Below are 17032 nucleotides of genomic sequence, written 5' to 3'. Positions count from 1 at the left end.
CAATAGTAAGAGAAATAGAAACGAGAGAGGGAGAGAGAACGAGAGAGAGAGAGAGAGAGAGAGAGAAAGAGAGAGAGAGAAACACAGAGAGAGAGAAACACAGAGAGAGAGAGAAACACAGAGAGAGAGAAACACAGAGAGAGAGAAACACAGAGAGAGAGAAACATAGAGAAAGAGAAACACAGAGAGAGAGAAACACAGAGAGAGATAAACATAGAGAAAGAGAAACACAGAGAGAGAGAAAGAGACAGACAAACAGGCAGACAGTGGAAAGTGAAAGAGGGCGAAGTGAAAGATGGATGCTTGAAGGTTTAAGAAGGTAGTAAAAAAAAAAAAATAAGAAAGAAAGAAGAATACAGAGTCAGATTGTAGTCGAGTGGTGAGAGAAGGCTGAGTGATAGCATATCAGAAAAAGAAAGAGGACAAACAGAGGAAAAGAAGTGAATGAAGGCCAAATCTGAAGAGAGTAGATTGAAACAGGGCGAGTAAGGATCACGGCCCCTTTTGGTGTTTAGAAGCGATCAATCTCCAACATTTTGTTAAAAATTCATTCTTGACATGACTACAGTGTACAACCAGAAATAAGGAACAGACAAACTATTTATTTAAGCAGCCTGGTGACATTTTTTTTCTCTCTTTGGATGAAATGTAAGTCGACTGTGGATGTTCGAATATGTGTACCATATGTTTACATATGTTATAACTGTTTGGTTCCAGGTCGGCTGTGGACGGAGTAGACAAAGATATGACGAACATTAGATATTCCAGCCATGGCGATTCCCTCTTTCTTATTCGAATAATGTAGCTAGGACAACAATATTTTATATATAATCATACATACTGAGGTGTGAGTATGTGTGTAAGAGTGGGTGTCTGGTAAGAAGTTTGTTTCTCAATCACATGGTTCCGGGTTCAGTCCAACAGCGTGGCACCTTGGGTAAGTGTCTTCTACAATTGTTTCGGTCAGACGAAAGTCTTGTGAGTGGATTTGGTAGACGGAAACTGAAAGAAGCTCGTCGTATGTGCGTGTGTTTGTCCGCTACCAGCTTGACAGATTAGCGGTCCGACAAAGAGACAGATAGAAAAAGTACCAGGCTTTAAAAAAGTACAGGGTTCGATTCATTCGACTAAAAGGTGGTGCTCCAGCGTGGCTGCACTCTACACACTCTAATGCCCGAAACAAGTAAAAGACAAAAGATGTGTGTGTGTGTGTGTGTGTGTATACAAATACACACACTTTGAGTCGGCCGAAACTTCGATTTGCGCCAATCGTCTTATTTAACTTCGCGTATAGGTTGAATAAGCCGATATGTATATATGTATGATTATACGTGTTGAAGCTAGTTTGGTATATATGTAAATAAATGTATTTTAAACATTTACGAGTTTTTTGAAATTTAGGTGCATTTTCAACAACACATTCTCCAATTATTTTTTCCTGCGTGGAAACATCACCCGCTCTTTTGTTATCTCTCTCTCTCTCTCTCTCTCTCTCTCTCTCTATATATATATATATATATATATATGTATATATATATATATATATATATATATATATACACATATCTACATATGTGTTGTCTGTTGCATTACCCATTACACCAATGTTTTATCATAAACATGATCCATCATACAACAAATTGGTCTCTCTTACTCAACGACATACATGCATGTAGTAGTAAACAAGGTAATGTAAACTGGGAGGCCAACAGAAACTTATACGCAAATAAAATAACATCAACAGAACCAGAAGCAAAACAGAAGATATTTGATGATAAGCTATCTGCGTTAAACAATGCAGACAAACAATAGAAAGGGAGACATTGTTCGATTTTAGGGAGTAACTCGAAATGCTTGCGTTCTAGTATAAGGTTACAGCGTCCTGTCTGATGATTTAAACTGGGATTTGTTTGTTTATTCGATAGATTGGTGCGCAGAGCTAAAAGCTCCATCCTATGGGGTTTTTTATTATTTTTATTTTTTACCCTAATATTAGGAACTAAGAGATTAGTAAATGGAATTTAAAACGATTAAAGATGCTACACTTAGCTGCTGCTGCTGCTGCTGCTGATGATGATGATGATGAGGAGGAGGAGGAGGAGGAGGGGCAGCAGCTTGCACCTTTCACCTGTTTCAGCCATTGGACTGCGGCCATACAAGGGCACCACCTCGAAGGGTTTAGTCGAACAAAACAACCCCTGCACGTATGTTGTTTTACTTTGAAAGCCTGGAGCAATCGGACTCTTGCCGAACCACTAAGTTACGTGGACATAAACAAGTACGCACGCACGCGCGCGCGCGCACGCACACACACACACACACACACACACACACATACACACATACACACATGCACGCATACACACACACACACACACGAACACACACACACATGCACACACACATATATATGTATATATATATATATATATTAATAGTTATCGCCAAGCCAACATGGCAGTCCCAAAATTAGGACGAAAGCTGCCGTGAATTAGCTCCAAGAAGCCATCGCCTCTAGCTAGCTATGTGACACACGAAACCTGTGTCCTTTATAACCTTCGAACAGGGGAGGTCAGCAGTGTCCCCCTGCTGGTTTGGCATCTGCAGACTAGTTTCAGGGTGTTGCCCCTTGTCAATGCAGAGCAGCCAAGCCTTAGCCAGATATATATATATATATATGTATATATATCATACACGCCACCTCAATTTGATTCGTTCTCAGTCGAAAGACGCCTGTTATTATTTCTTGTTTGTATTCGTAATTGTGTACCATGTTCTCCGTTTTTTGTTTGTTTGTTTGTTTGTTTTTTTTGGGGGGTGATTTTTTTTTGTCTTTTTGCCGTACACATTCGCTAGCTTTCTTACAAATGGGTCTAATGCTCTTAGCTTAGACTTTTTTGGGGGAGGGGGGAGCAACCAAATCGAACCCTCTTCAAGAGTAACTGCCTGAAATGGTCGTGACTTCTGGGACTTGACTGATAAAAGAGGCCAAGAATGACCCGTCTTTTTTTTTGCGTGTCCATCTAATTGTTGTTTCTCTTGTCCGCTTTTGTATCGTCTATCTGTCTGAACGTTTTAATGCTCTCTACTGCGTTTTTGTTCCATTTATATATATATATATATATATATATATATATATATATATATATATATACACACACACATGTCCACACAGTTTTCATCAACCATATTCACTTACAAGGCATCTGTCGGCCCAGGACTATATTAAAAAATACTTGCTCTGCCGCGCAGTAGAACCTAGGACCTTGATGATTAAAATTATTCTCAAATTTAAAAAAAAGAGACCACATGAAAATACAATAGCTTAGAGTTCGCTGAAAAGTTCTAACAAAACTGAAACATACCTGGAATTATCTCTCTTACAATAACTACCATGAGGGGACCACACGTGTTTGAATTATTATTATTAGTGAATGACTACTACTGATTTTTTCTTAAATGAACAATCTTTCTTTTTTTCGTTTTGTTTTGATATGTCCTGCATAAAATATGTTAACGCTAGCTTAACTACTGTTAGGGGTTATTTGTAGAGCAGTTTTAAACGTAGTTTAGTTATATTAGATACATTATGAAGTGAGAAGCCTTAAATCGTAGGAAATAAAAGATTAGAACCGTTAGGATAAGTACGGTTATTATATACTGTATGAAGTCTTGTACATGGAACTTGATAACGCATTTCTTCTGGGCACAACTAGTGTTGTTCGCATCAGCTGTGTTCATATCTTATTACTGGGGCTTAGTGACGTCTTTGCTTGACGCCACGAACTTCCTCTTTCGACTATCTTGCTGTCTCTCTTTTTACACATACACACATACACACAGATGATATATATATGTATGGATTTTGTCAATAAATATATTTATTTCTGAGTAAGTTAGGTTATCAGTTACAAATATGTTAGATTTGTTGTATAATTGATATGTGTGAAATAATTAAAACGAAACAGAACATATGTATATCTCAGGTTTCCGTGACAAGACACCAAATATGCCTGTTGATCCGTGGATTATTGTGTCAATTCAAAGATGACAGGATACGCTGTTTTAATTGCTTAGTCAATGGTAAGAAGATCAACACCTCTGATCTTTTCCAGGGTTTATGAGACAGATGTAAGCGAGAAAGCCTGATCTGAATACTTGTACTAGAACAGGCTCCGTTAAAGACACTCAACAGCGAGGTTGTAATGTTAAACTATGCGCTTGATTTATAATTTAGCCACGAGTTATTCGTGATTTTGTTGATTTATTATCAAAGACATTTAAGCCATAACAAACTCGTCTTAATTTTCAGGGATAGTGTTCCATTCATATTCATATGACTTTAAAAAGAAAAACAAACAAACAAAAAAAAAACAGCAGTGTAATTAGAAGGAGATTTGGCTGCTATGTGTAGGACACAAAGCGATCATATAGAGAGTCTCTTATTGATTCGATAACAAAATACATGGCTGCGCACGCGTTTGTTTTTGCGAATATTTTCGTTTGTGTATGCATGCGTGTGCGTATATACAGAGAGAGAGAGAGAGAGAAAGAAAGAGAGATAGAGAGGAAGAGAGAGAAATAGAGAAAGAGAGAGAGAGAGAGATTGCTCTGCGTGAGTATGTATATATATACACACACATACACACACACATACACACACACATATACATGCACGCAATCCTCTGTGTGCGTATATATATTACACATACACAAGCACACACACATGCACAAACATATATGTGTATGTAAACACAGAGAGGAGGGAGAGAGATAGAAAGACAAACAGACATATAGATATTTCTGTACATATGTAAGAAATTGTCCTGCACATTTCCAATTGTAATAACTTGTCGTGTAATTTTCCAGGTTTATAATGTTAAGAATATTATTTCTCTTGTTCGCATTTTTCCATGTAATCCATGTTTTCTCCAGGGTATGCAATTATGCTAATTAATTATGTCAAATGTGTCAATTAGCGGTATCGTTGATAATTTTTTCCTTACCTCAATGACGCCGGTGATATACAGCGTGTCCACAAAGTCTGGGTACATGGGGATTAACACATGCTTTAAGAAATTATTACTTCTTATATTTAATTGTTCATGTTATGATTTTGTTTACTCCATGTACCCAGACCTTGTGGACACCCTGTATATTAAAAGTCCTATTATAGAACGAAATTCATAAAAAAGTATAGAACTATATTATCACCCTCAAATTTGAGAAACAAGCACTCATAACTTTTTTCTTTTAAAACTTCATTGCATGAGATTGATACCATGAAATTCCTCGAACTGAGCTCCATCGTTTAAGTTTAATTAAAATAGAGTTTGTTTTTAAAATAAAAAAAAGTTAATTATACTTAAATCCAATTTTTTGCCTTACATATAATTTTTTTCATGATATTTTACCTCAGAACTTTTTTGATACAAATTTTTGTTGCATGCTTTCTTCTGTCATTGAAGCTACGATAAATATATTTGCTTTAAAAGAAAAAAAAAATGCTATTTAGATTTAAACTTGATTGGTGGCGTTACTTACTCTCCTACGTTGCTACAAATTTTTTCTACTGGATCAAATCTCAATTTTTTTAATGCCAAAATATAGCTAGGGACCAGTCCTCTTCATAAACGTTAACAGTGTTCAATTTGGTTAAGAACTGAATGAGCGACAAGCTCCGAAAGGTGTTGCGTGTGAGTAAATTGCAGCCTTAAGAATATTCTTCAACTTCTACCGTAATTGAATGATATGTGTGAGTGTGTGTGTGTGTGTATAGTTTCGCGGCGGCCGCAAACAACAGCAAGCTAGAAATAGTAACTAAATCACTCAAATTTCCTTGATATGACATCCAAACGTTTTAGTGAGGGAACGGATACATTGGATATTGCAGTTCCTAGATACAATATGTCTGAAAACAAAACAAAGAAAAAACGAGTTGGTCACGGCTAGAACGCCTGTGATCATCAGCTTTTTTATGGGGGGTGGGGGTGGGGGCTCTGGGGCTAAACAACAGCAACAATAATAACTATAGCAACAGCATTGTCGTCATGACGGTAATGATATAAACAAAGCCAGTCTCTTATGTACATTTGGAAGAGTTTCTGCATTCTTGGACTGGATTAAATTATGAGAAACTTTTGATGTTTCGGTTCTGAATTCCTTTCTTGTGGAAATGGCAACGCCTTAATAATAACTTCAACACAAACTCTGCTTAACAACTGCTTATATAATTCGTTTATTACAGTTGACCCTACCACACCCTCCTCCCCTACTTTGAGTTTACTTGGTGAAGAAGAAGAAGAAGAAGAAGAAGAAGAAGAAGAAGAAGAAGAAGAAGAAGAAGAAGAAGAAGAAGAAGAGCCCTACCACCACCACCACCACCACCACCACCATCACCTTTCACGGTTATCAAAATGCTGTTGTATAATTCTCACGCTGATATTCTGATTTTGTCCCTTAAGAACAACAGTAAGATAGATCAAGCGATAAAACGAACCAACGCGAAAACCTCCACGTGGGAGTCAGATCTCCTAGATATACGAGCTACATTTCCCTCAAATGAAACAATATGATTTTGTTTTGTCTTGTTTTGTTCTGTTTGCTTGTTTGCTTTAACAAGAGAATACACTGGACAATTTAGCCACGGATACACAAATTATGGGATGACCTTGGCCGGATCGTAGTGTAAACTTAGTAAACCTAGTAATTCAAAGTTTGTTTAGGACCAGATAACAACAAAAAGCCAACTTTCTTGTACTTGAGAGGGAGGAACTCTTTCTTTATTACCAAGAATCGTAGGTTTGAGCGTCAGTTTGCTCAACCAAGATTGTTGAGATATCCAACAACGATACGTAATCAACGAAGGATCCTGCGTGTGGATCACTTTTTAGTTCCAGAGGCGAATTCCAAGTATTTCTTATATAAGAAGCTGTGAAGTAGCACACCTGTGCTAAGGAAATTAATGAATCTGTAATTCTGCAAATTATGTAACACATTTTTACATAACTTCAAGCGGTATTTTGATTGGTTAATCGGTTTTAGTTTAATAATAATAATAATAATAATAATAATAATAATAATAATAATAATAATAATAATAATAAGAAGAAGAAGAAGAAGAAGAAGAAGAAGAAGAAAACCTATTCTCTTTTCAATTATATCTTACGAGTGATAATTAAAATTCAACTGTGGATTAGAATCTACTCCGTCGGGGTTAATAAAAATCATTTAAAAAAGTTATAATCATACATTCTTAATCTTTTCGACGATATATCATGTGTGTGTGTGTGTGTGTGTGTGTGTGCACGCATGTATGTGTATGAGAGAGAGAGAGAGAGAGAGAGAGAGAGAGAGAGAGAGAGAGAGAGAGAGAGAGAGAGAGAGAGAGAGAGGAGGGGAGGTATCCGCACATATTCCGTCAACTAATTTTCATCCGAAGTTATGCTAGAAGACATTTGTCCAATGCGCACGCGTACTGAAGTCGAAGTCAGAACTACGCGATTGCGAAACAAACTCCTTAAACACTCACCTATGTCTGCATCCAGACGATTTAATACATCTTTACCAGCTGAACAGATTCGATAAAATAAAGTAACTGCTAAGCACTGAAATCGATGCTATCGACTAGTCTTTCGCAGGGTATCACGAACGCAGGGTAGACGCAGGGTATCACGCTTAATATGGGTGAACAAATGAAATTGTTTCATGTTAATAATACCTAATAGAATGGTGTCAAAATATTGGCTTCAATTTATGGCACAAGGCCAGCAATTTTGAGGGGAGCGGCAAGTCAATTATATTCACCCCAGTTTTTTACTTGTACTTACTTATTTTACTGCCATCCAAAAGATGAAAGGCAAAGTCGACCTTGGTGGAATTTTGAACACAGAACGTAAGGAGTCGGAAGAAATGCCGTTAAGCATTTTATCCGAGGTGCGAAGGATTCTCCCAGCTTGCCGACTTAGAACGATGATGTCAAAGTATCACAACTGAAAATGCTTATTTTATTATAGTTCTGTCAGAAGAGGCAGGATAGCGCTCACGACCATTTTGCACGGCTTTTGAAACTGATGAGGAAAGTAAGAATGAAACCACAGCTTATGACTTTTTCATAGAGCAGAGAAATAATCCGAATGCATGTAACAGAGTGGACTCCATTAAAGGGAAATTAAAGGTCGGGTAGTGACGTAAAAACTAGGCGACAGTCTATGTCTATGCATTTTAGAGTGATCGTAAGCTTACTTCTGTTCTATAGCAGGCTTGCTTCTAATTTATGGTCACAGCTGTAAATCAAAGTAAGCTCTGGGTGAACTAGTTTGGAATCTTAATTCATGTTATCCAGCTTGTGAAAAGTATAAATGTCACGCAGTCTCAGTTTTTCCGCCCCACTCTCCTATAAATGTTTGGTTTTATGCTTATGATAAAGTGATTTAGTTCACTGAAAGCTTAACTAGTGATGAGGTTTTTACGAGTCATTTTATTTCACAGCTGTCACAAAATTACCCGGAGTAAAGACATGAATACCACAATTTTATAAAGTTATGGCTGATATTTCTAGCAGGTCAATCAGCTGCATTGTCACGCCCTTGTTGACTTGAAAGGAAATATATATTCTGCGTCACTGGTATAAATATTAGGAGAGGTATAAACCAGCGAGTTGAGATTCTTACAAAAATATCAATACCAAGTTAGAGGATGTAAATAATTTTTACTTATGCAATTAATACTCTTGGGAACAATGTGAATTGGATTATTCTCATTTTCCCAACCCTAGTTTATAAAATCTTAGTGCCTAGCTCTGAGAAAATCTAATATTTATTATGTCTCTGTTTCTTAACGTTTAAGTCTAGTCTGGTTTGGATTATGCAGAAAATATGAATCATTGAATAAAAATAGAATGGGGTTTTGATTAAGCTTTCAATCATCTAGCGGCAGATGTTAATTTAGATATAGTGACGAGAAGGACCAAACGCTAGCAGGATCTTCAACAGTTGGCACCAAAGTGTTTATCGTGCAAAGCAGTTGTCAGCGTGTAAGGGAGAGGACAGCAAGCATGGGAAAATTGCAGACGAATTACGAACAAGGCTTCCTTTCAAAATTTCATAAGGTCTTCAATAATGAGCGTCTTTGTTACATGATTGTAATGGCGTCGGTGATGGTGATGAGTCTTTTGGAGCAAGGGAAGGTGATGGCAGTGAAATGTTCGTGGGGCTGGAGATGGGAACAATGAGATGCTATTGGCAAGGAGTGAGAGGTTTCTGATATCCTGTGGTGTTGGTCGTGGTGATGATGCTGGTGTTGGGAGTGTGATTGTTGTTTTCTGTTGTACTGAAAATGATCGTAATGTCCAGAAATGTGTAGGTGTTGTTATTCTTGATGTTGTTTCGCACCAGGTCAGCTTTGATTAGCTCTTCCACATACATGTATGTATGCAAATTATATATATATATATATATATATATATATATATATATATATATATATATATATATAGATAGATAGATAGATAGATAGATAGATAGATAGATAGATAGATAGATAGATAGATAGATAGATAGATATACTTACATACGTGTATATATTTACACACACACACACACACACACACACACTTAAAATCATTATTGTTTAACTTACGCATTCAAATACCCCACATACACACAGATGCGCGCGAGCGCAAAACGCATGTATATTAAATGTTCCAACTGAACGTATGCTATAGGTACACAAGCATTCAAACACATTTATATATGTTTGTCTGTGTATACGAGTACATATGCGATGTTAAAAACAAAAACAAAAAGAAAACGAACAAACCTCCCCTCAACTCATTATATAATTACACACAGAAACGTGCACACTTATCTACATTACGCACGGCTTCCGTGTTATTGTGCATAGAACAAAGCATTGTGTAGATCAGCTTGTGGGTCAGTGTGTTACGTAAGGCCAGACGTAATCGTGTTCGTTAATTGAAAAAAACAAAAAAGAGCGTTGAGGAATAGTGGTGAGAAAGTTATTGACAATTGGTGAAACTGTTGACTAAGAAATGACAGAGACGTCTTTTGTTGTTCTTTTTTTTTATTCTTTTTCTATTATCTTCTTAAGATGGACGTTGAGAATGCAGTGGTAGGTGATTGGGGGTGAGTTGGGGGTGCTATGATGTAAAAGAATGTTTTAAAATATTTAAGTAGAAGTGACAAGTAGAATATAGTGTTAAGTATTTTAGAAGCCGGGTGTTGCTTACAGGAAGCAGTTTGTAATAGAAAACCATTCTTCTTTCTTCCTTTCTTTATTTACTGTTGTGAAAGTATAATATCATATATTCACTATTATACCACTGTTGGTATTGATGTTGTGGTTGTTGTTTAAACTTAGGTCAGCCCCGATGAAGTCAACACAAGATCAGGCAGAATACCTTCCGTGACCATCCCTCCTTTTTGTAAGTCCAGAGCGATATTATCCTATGAGTAACTCCATTTTTTAAGACATTACGATATGTTTTGAGATTTGATGGAGATTTGGCTACTGTTTCTAGCTAATCGAAGAAACGCGTAACACCTCCTTTTGTTGTAATTGTTAGCGTCACATACGTTGATGATCCTTCAACTGTCACCAACTTGTGAATAACATAAATTATTAGTCATTTCCTAAGAGTTTTCCTTAGTGCTTCACGAGAGGAAAAGATGTATAGTGCGCATATAAACCTCCATCTGTTTTAGAAAATAACTCTGCCAATATATTATGGGTCTAAGGCGGCGAGCTGGCAGAAACGTTAGGAAGCCGGGCGAAATGCTTAGCGGTATTTCGTCTGCCGCTACGTTCTGAGTTCAAATTCTGCCGAGGTCGACTTAGCCTTTCAGGGTCGATTAAATAAGTACCAGTTACGCACTGGGGTCGATGTAATCGACTTAATCCCTTTGTCTGTCCTTGTTTGTCCCCTCTATGTTTAGCCCCTTGTGGGCAATAAAGAAATAATAAACGTTAGCACACCGGGCGAAGTGCTTAGTGGTATTTCGTCTGTCTTTATGTTCTGAGCTCAAATTCCGTCGAGGTCGACTTTGTCTTTCGTCATTTCGGGGTCGATAAATTAGGTACCAGTTGCGTACTGGAGTCGATCTAATCGACTGGCCCCCTCCTCCAAAATTTCGGGCCTTGTGCCTAGAGTAGAAAAAAATATACTATGGGTCTTTAAAATGCAGGTAGGCCATCAGACAGCACGCAATAAACCCGACATTATTTTCAATAACGATAGTATATTGTTATTCTCAATAACAGTAGCATATTAAAAATTGATTTAGTAACACCAAATATTTACAATGGTTTCAAATTTTGATACAAGGCCAGCAATTTTAGGGGAGGAGACAAGGATATCAGAGTGAAATCATCCGGTGCATTGAAATTGTATCACTGTTTCAGCTCATCTTACCGAGATTTTACCTTTTGTTTTCTCTCCATGAAGATGATTTTACATATATATATATATATATATATATATATATATATATATATATATATATATATATATATATATATATATATATATATATATCTGATAGCTTTGGATAACTTTGTTATTATTTTAAAAAACCTATATAACAACAGTACATATTACCGTAACCTTGTGTAGTTATCAAGCAATAATTTATGTTGTTGCAATATGTATTAGACAATTCAGAAACTGTTTTGTCCTTCTTAAGTAAGGACTGTCCACAGTGTATTGAAGACATATCATGCTTTAGGAGTTCAGAAAAAGAAATAATGCAGCAGGAGTAATCCGAGATATTCATGGTGCTTATAGAAAGTATTGCTTAAGCGAAAGAAACTGTCGAAAGAAGGGTGGTTCCATATTAAATGATGCACTTCTCTACACTGACGTGAATGCATATCAACCAATTTTAAATAGATAAGCGACTGGTGATGAAAAGAAGATAGTTTATAAGAATGTTAAGCAATGCAGAAAATGGTTTATTGAAGACGAACAATCCAAAAGAGACCTTCATCTAAGAAAAGTATTGGGCAGTGTTTGTTGGGACTGTACAGGCGTGTTCCACTTTGCGTTACAACAGACATTTCTGCCGGTAGTAACAATGTTTAAACAAATGCTTTGAAGGGGAAAAGCCTGCTTTAATGAATCACATCGGAGTTATGTTCTTTCATGATAATTCATAATCCATACAATAAAGATCACGTACGAAAAGATTGAAAAACCTCCGCTGGGGGAAAAATTACACACCCTCCTCATTTACCAGACCTTGCTTCATGTAATTGATACATACTTCGAGGTTTACAAAATCGTATTGATGGATTTGTTCTTAAAACATACGAAAAAGTGGAAACTACTCTCTCTGCATTCTTTTTAACCAAATCAAAAGAATTTTACACAAATGTTGTCAAGAAGCTGATCGATCGATGGAAGGAAGTCATGATAATAATTGTAATCGTGAACGAATTTGAATGGAAAAGGAAATTTAGAAACCTTGTCTTCTGACCCAATATTTCGACATTACTTATGAGATGACATTATATTCAGGAAATTGGTCTCCATAAGTGATATTTAACATCAACAATATAATATTTGTCTTCTTAATATTGCAAGTGATAATGACATGCCTGTCTACTCGAGTAAAAGCTAGTTCTCTCGAAAATATATAGGCACTGTAAATAGGTAGTTGCAGTTATATTCATCAATGCAATTAGGCACGTCGTTTTCAGAACAATTCTGATTGAAACGTAGCATTAGAAAACAGAAGTATTGTAAGTGGAGCAGATAGCTTCGAGGATCCAGGTTAGGTGAACTTTTATCACTTCTATGACTCGTCAAGGAATGTTAAAGTTACATCTCTGTTTTTTTTTTTTTTCAAAAATGATGAATTAATAATAAAAATTTATTTTCACACTATTTGCTTAACAGAACGATAAACAGATCAAGAGAGAGGGAGATAGAGAAAGAGAAGGAGACGGAGATTGCAAAATTCAATAAACGTAAAATAATTACAATCAAAATTAAGCTGTTTACCTTGGCAGAATCAGACAAAAATTGGAATCGGTTTGGCATTAAGTTCATTATAAATCCTCAGAAAATCCTCGTAAACGAAACACAGGTGCACAAAACAAACGTAAAAAAGAATAAAATAAACTTGCTACACACATGTAATTTAGTATTCATTGAACATAAGGAGTGAAACCAATAGTTTTCCCCATTGTTTCGCGCGTCTTCTGACTGGTATGATTACTGTTGCAGATAATGTTGAAGTTGTTTTTGCTGATGATGATGATGATGACGATGCCGATGATGAAGTTGATCTTGTTATTTGATAGCAGCCAAAAGTTATTTCAACCGAACAGGCTTTAGATCAAGAGTATTCTAACCAGCATCATCCTGTCCCTTTTCGCCCCCTTTAAGATGGTATGCATATAAAACTACGTCCACTTTCTTTTTTCCAGACGGTCAGGAGTCACTTGATGGAGATTTCGCTGCTATTTCTAGAAGGTCGGTCGAGTGACCGTGTAGAAACTCTGTCGTTGGTCTGTAGCAATTTCATTTCGGTCACTGCTGTTTGATATTGCCGTTGTTTTAGTCTCTCACTCTGATACCGGTGAGTTTGTCGTTGATGTTGGTGGAAAATATGTTCTTGCTGATAAATATGTTTTTACACACGGTGATAATGACTGTTGTTGGAGGTTGATATTATTCTTGTGATTGGTACTGTTATAGCTGTGGTGGCATCTACTTCCGTTGCAGTTGATATTGTTGTTATTATTATTGTTGTTGTTGTTGTTGATGATGATGAGGAGGAGGATGATGATGATGATGATGATGATGATGATGATGATGATAGTGATGCCGAGCAGGTGTTGTAGAATCCGATGTTGTTTCTGTTGATATGTTGCTAAGTGATAATTTTCACATTTAAAAAAAAAAAAATATTTGATATTTTTTGAAGCAGGGGTGAACTGTGAGTGCATTTAATGCTGTCCATGTAGTTTTGTCACTGTTGCTGCTACTGCTGCTGCTGTTGCTGCTGCTGCTGCTGCTGATGATGATGATGATGATGATGAAAGTGATGGTAACGTTGGTGTTGGTCGTAGTGTTGTTGTTGTTGTTGTTGTTGTTGTTAGTGGTGGTGGTGGTGTGGCGATGGTGATGGTTTTTTGAAGATGGTGGTATAGATGTGTAGTGCTTGTACATTTGACGATTACTCTATTTACAATGGCATTGTCCAAACGTCCGTTTTACTCCAAACGGACGTCAAACTCTCTCACTCGCAATTGCCAGGTAATCCTTCTTTTCATAACTCCGACAAGAAAAAAAGAAAGAAAAAAAGAAAGAAAAAAGAAAGAAAGAAAGAAAGAAAGAAGAAATAGAAATAAAAATGTCCACAGCGCCAGTAACGTGGCTGAAGCTAATCCAAAGAAAGATAACGCAACTGTGTAAATAATAATAATAATAATAATAATAATAATAATAATAATAATAATAATAATAATAATAATAATAATAATAATAATAATAATAATGATGATGATGATGATGATGAAGTTTTGTAACCAGCTGTTGATAATAACGATGGTGATGGTGTTTATGGTGTTGATCCTCATTCGTTTGGTTTGTTGTTTTTATTGTTTTTTTTTTAAAGATAGTTATCCAATAAGTCCGAGTGTTCAGACTCGGTTGAGGGCTATTGTAATGAGTGAGTGCACGTTGAAGTGACCTTACTGTTTGGTCAGCTAAACTGGCTATTATCATCCTCTATTGAGAAGCTATTTATACTGGCGATGTGACGTTTGTCAAGTGTCCTGTCTATTAACACTTGCGCAGAGCGGTGGTGTGTGTGTGTGCGCGTGCGTGCGTGTGTTTGTGTATGGGTGTGTGTGTGTGTGATGATGTAGGGGTTACTGTAGTGGCTATATTAGTGAGAGTTTTAGTGGTGGTGGTGGTTTTGGTGGTGGTGGTGGTGGTGGTAGAGCCATCGAGTCATTGAACACTTATGGACAACGGCGTGGCGTGGTGTGGTGGTCGTGGTGGTGTGAAATTGATGGAGGTGGTGGCGGCGGTGGAAGAGGTCGTAATGGTGGTGATACTTTGCGATATGATATTCATTTCGAAAGAGTGAGAAAGGACATCCGTTCTTAAACGCCTGTCTTGATAGGAGTGTGTGTGTGTGTGTGTGTGTGTGTGTGTGTGTGTGTGCGTCCGTGTGACAAATTAATACATATATACATATATACACAGTTCAGAACAATGTATGAGGGTGGGAGGGCGTTTGAATGTATGCATGCAAATATACATATACATACACACACAAAGTGATATATATATATACATGCACACGCATATATATATATATATGAAGCACATGCAAAAGCACGAGAATATGAATGTGAATTCTTTTGTATCTATATTCACACACAACTGTACAAAGATATGTATATATATATATATATATATATATATATATATATATATATATATATATATATATATATATATATATATATAATCAGGCAAACTACAAGGAATCTTGTGTGGCTCTGCGTCGGCAAGACTTGAAAAAATATAGAAGAAAGTGAAAGGGGTACAGTGAACTTGCCGTGAGGAGTGGAATAGCTAACGTTTCGGATTTAATCCTTCGTCAGGGGCTAAAGAAAAAGAGACGTTGAAGAAAGACAAATGAAGTTTACATTCTCTCAGCTTGAAACACTGGCTGCAACTGATAATGGACGCAGGATAATAAAGGCTGCTAACATGAAATAGAAGTTATAGGAGAGGGCGTCGATTCGAATCCCGTTACAAAACGATGCCACAATTTTTTTCTGAATCGAGGCTATCTTTCATCAGTTGTCGACCCGGCACTCCACCGCGCCCGAGCCATCAACCGCACCGCAGCTCTCCTACCGTCTTTATGCGCTTCCACCGACTGTATTCCACTCTCTCTCTATCTCACCTACTACCCGTCTATCATCTCTCTCGGAGATTCATCATAACGTTGGTAGATGTAGTTCATCACAATATGCAGCCAGTAATGGAAGCAAATAAACATTTGATAAAGCGAGCTACCGTCATCAGCGTAGAAAGAAATCTTACATTTCATATCATGGTGTAGAGAAGTTGAAAGATGAACTTTAAACAGACGCGGTGGCCACGGTTGGAATACCTTTGATCATGTGTCTGTTCCATGCAGCGGATAGCTTCTAAACGATTACAAAATCTGCTAGAAATAACAGTCAAATCTCCCTCAAATTACACCTTGCATTCTCAAAAAAAAGTAACTTTGCATAATGTAGTACTGGATGCACACTAACTGAAGAAAAAAACGGGATGATCACGGCTGGAATGTCTTTAGTCATAAGTCTTTTGGAGTTGTAGTAATCTGAAGCTAAATATCATCAGTCATCATCGCATGCAGTCTGGATTGTATAGAGACACACAAATCAAAATAGCAATAATATGAACATAAAAGGATATTTCCTATCTTTCAAAAATATTCTATTTATCATTTTTTTTAGCTTTCAAAAACTGTTATTTAACATTTTCAATCTTCCAAAAATAAACTATAATTATTATTTGTATTCTCTCAAAGATAATATGCAATTTATTATTGCATTAAAATAAATTGAAATTATTTATGGCAAAGTGTAGGCTATGGCTTTATAATGGTGGTATTGGTGACGAGATGCAGTAAGTGGTTGTTTGCAAAATACAAGAAAAATACAAAGACTGGATGATCATGATTCCAGCCGTGAACATCCAGCCTGTTTTTTTTTTTTGTTTTTTTTTTTTGCAAGTATACCTGCAGCAGTACTTTATCTAAAGGTCACTAGCAGATCTAGTAACGGCGAAGAAGCTATCTTGTTGGCATGTGCAGTCAGTGGATGTTGTTTTGCCTCCAAAGTCCTGATGGAACAGACTAATGGTCAAAGGCATTTCAGCTGTGGTCATCTTATCTGTTGCCAATGTGGAGGGAACCCATGATCAAATTACTAATCGTGTCCGTTTCTAAGATGGAATTGTATTTTTTTAAAAATT

At 36.7% G+C, this 17032-nt stretch overlaps 1 protein-coding gene across 3 annotated transcripts in view; it reads right to left on the bottom strand.

Annotated features, from left to right (window-relative positions):
- The window catches only part of LOC106880009 (soluble guanylate cyclase 88E), a 298134-nt gene extending 283733 nt beyond the window's left edge, over nt 1-14401 (bottom strand). The window contains exon 1 of one of the 3 annotated variants that reach the window (XM_089359439.1): nt 13022-14401. The gene's annotated coding sequence lies outside the window, so the exon portion shown is untranslated. The remainder of the gene's footprint in view (nt 1-13021) is intronic. The other 2 variants (XM_089359429.1, XM_089359427.1) reach the window with 2 other exon arrangements.
- Between the last annotated feature and the right edge of the window lie 2631 nt (nt 14402-17032).

The sequence above is a fragment of the Octopus bimaculoides genome, chromosome 11 (genome assembly GCF_046866305.1).
Source record: "Octopus bimaculoides isolate indiv1 chromosome 11, ASM4686630v1, whole genome shotgun sequence".
NCBI lineage: Eukaryota > Metazoa > Mollusca > Cephalopoda > Octopoda > Octopodidae > Octopus > Octopus bimaculoides.
Note: the sequence above shows the minus strand (reverse complement) of the source record. Positions and strands in the feature narration are given on the sequence as shown.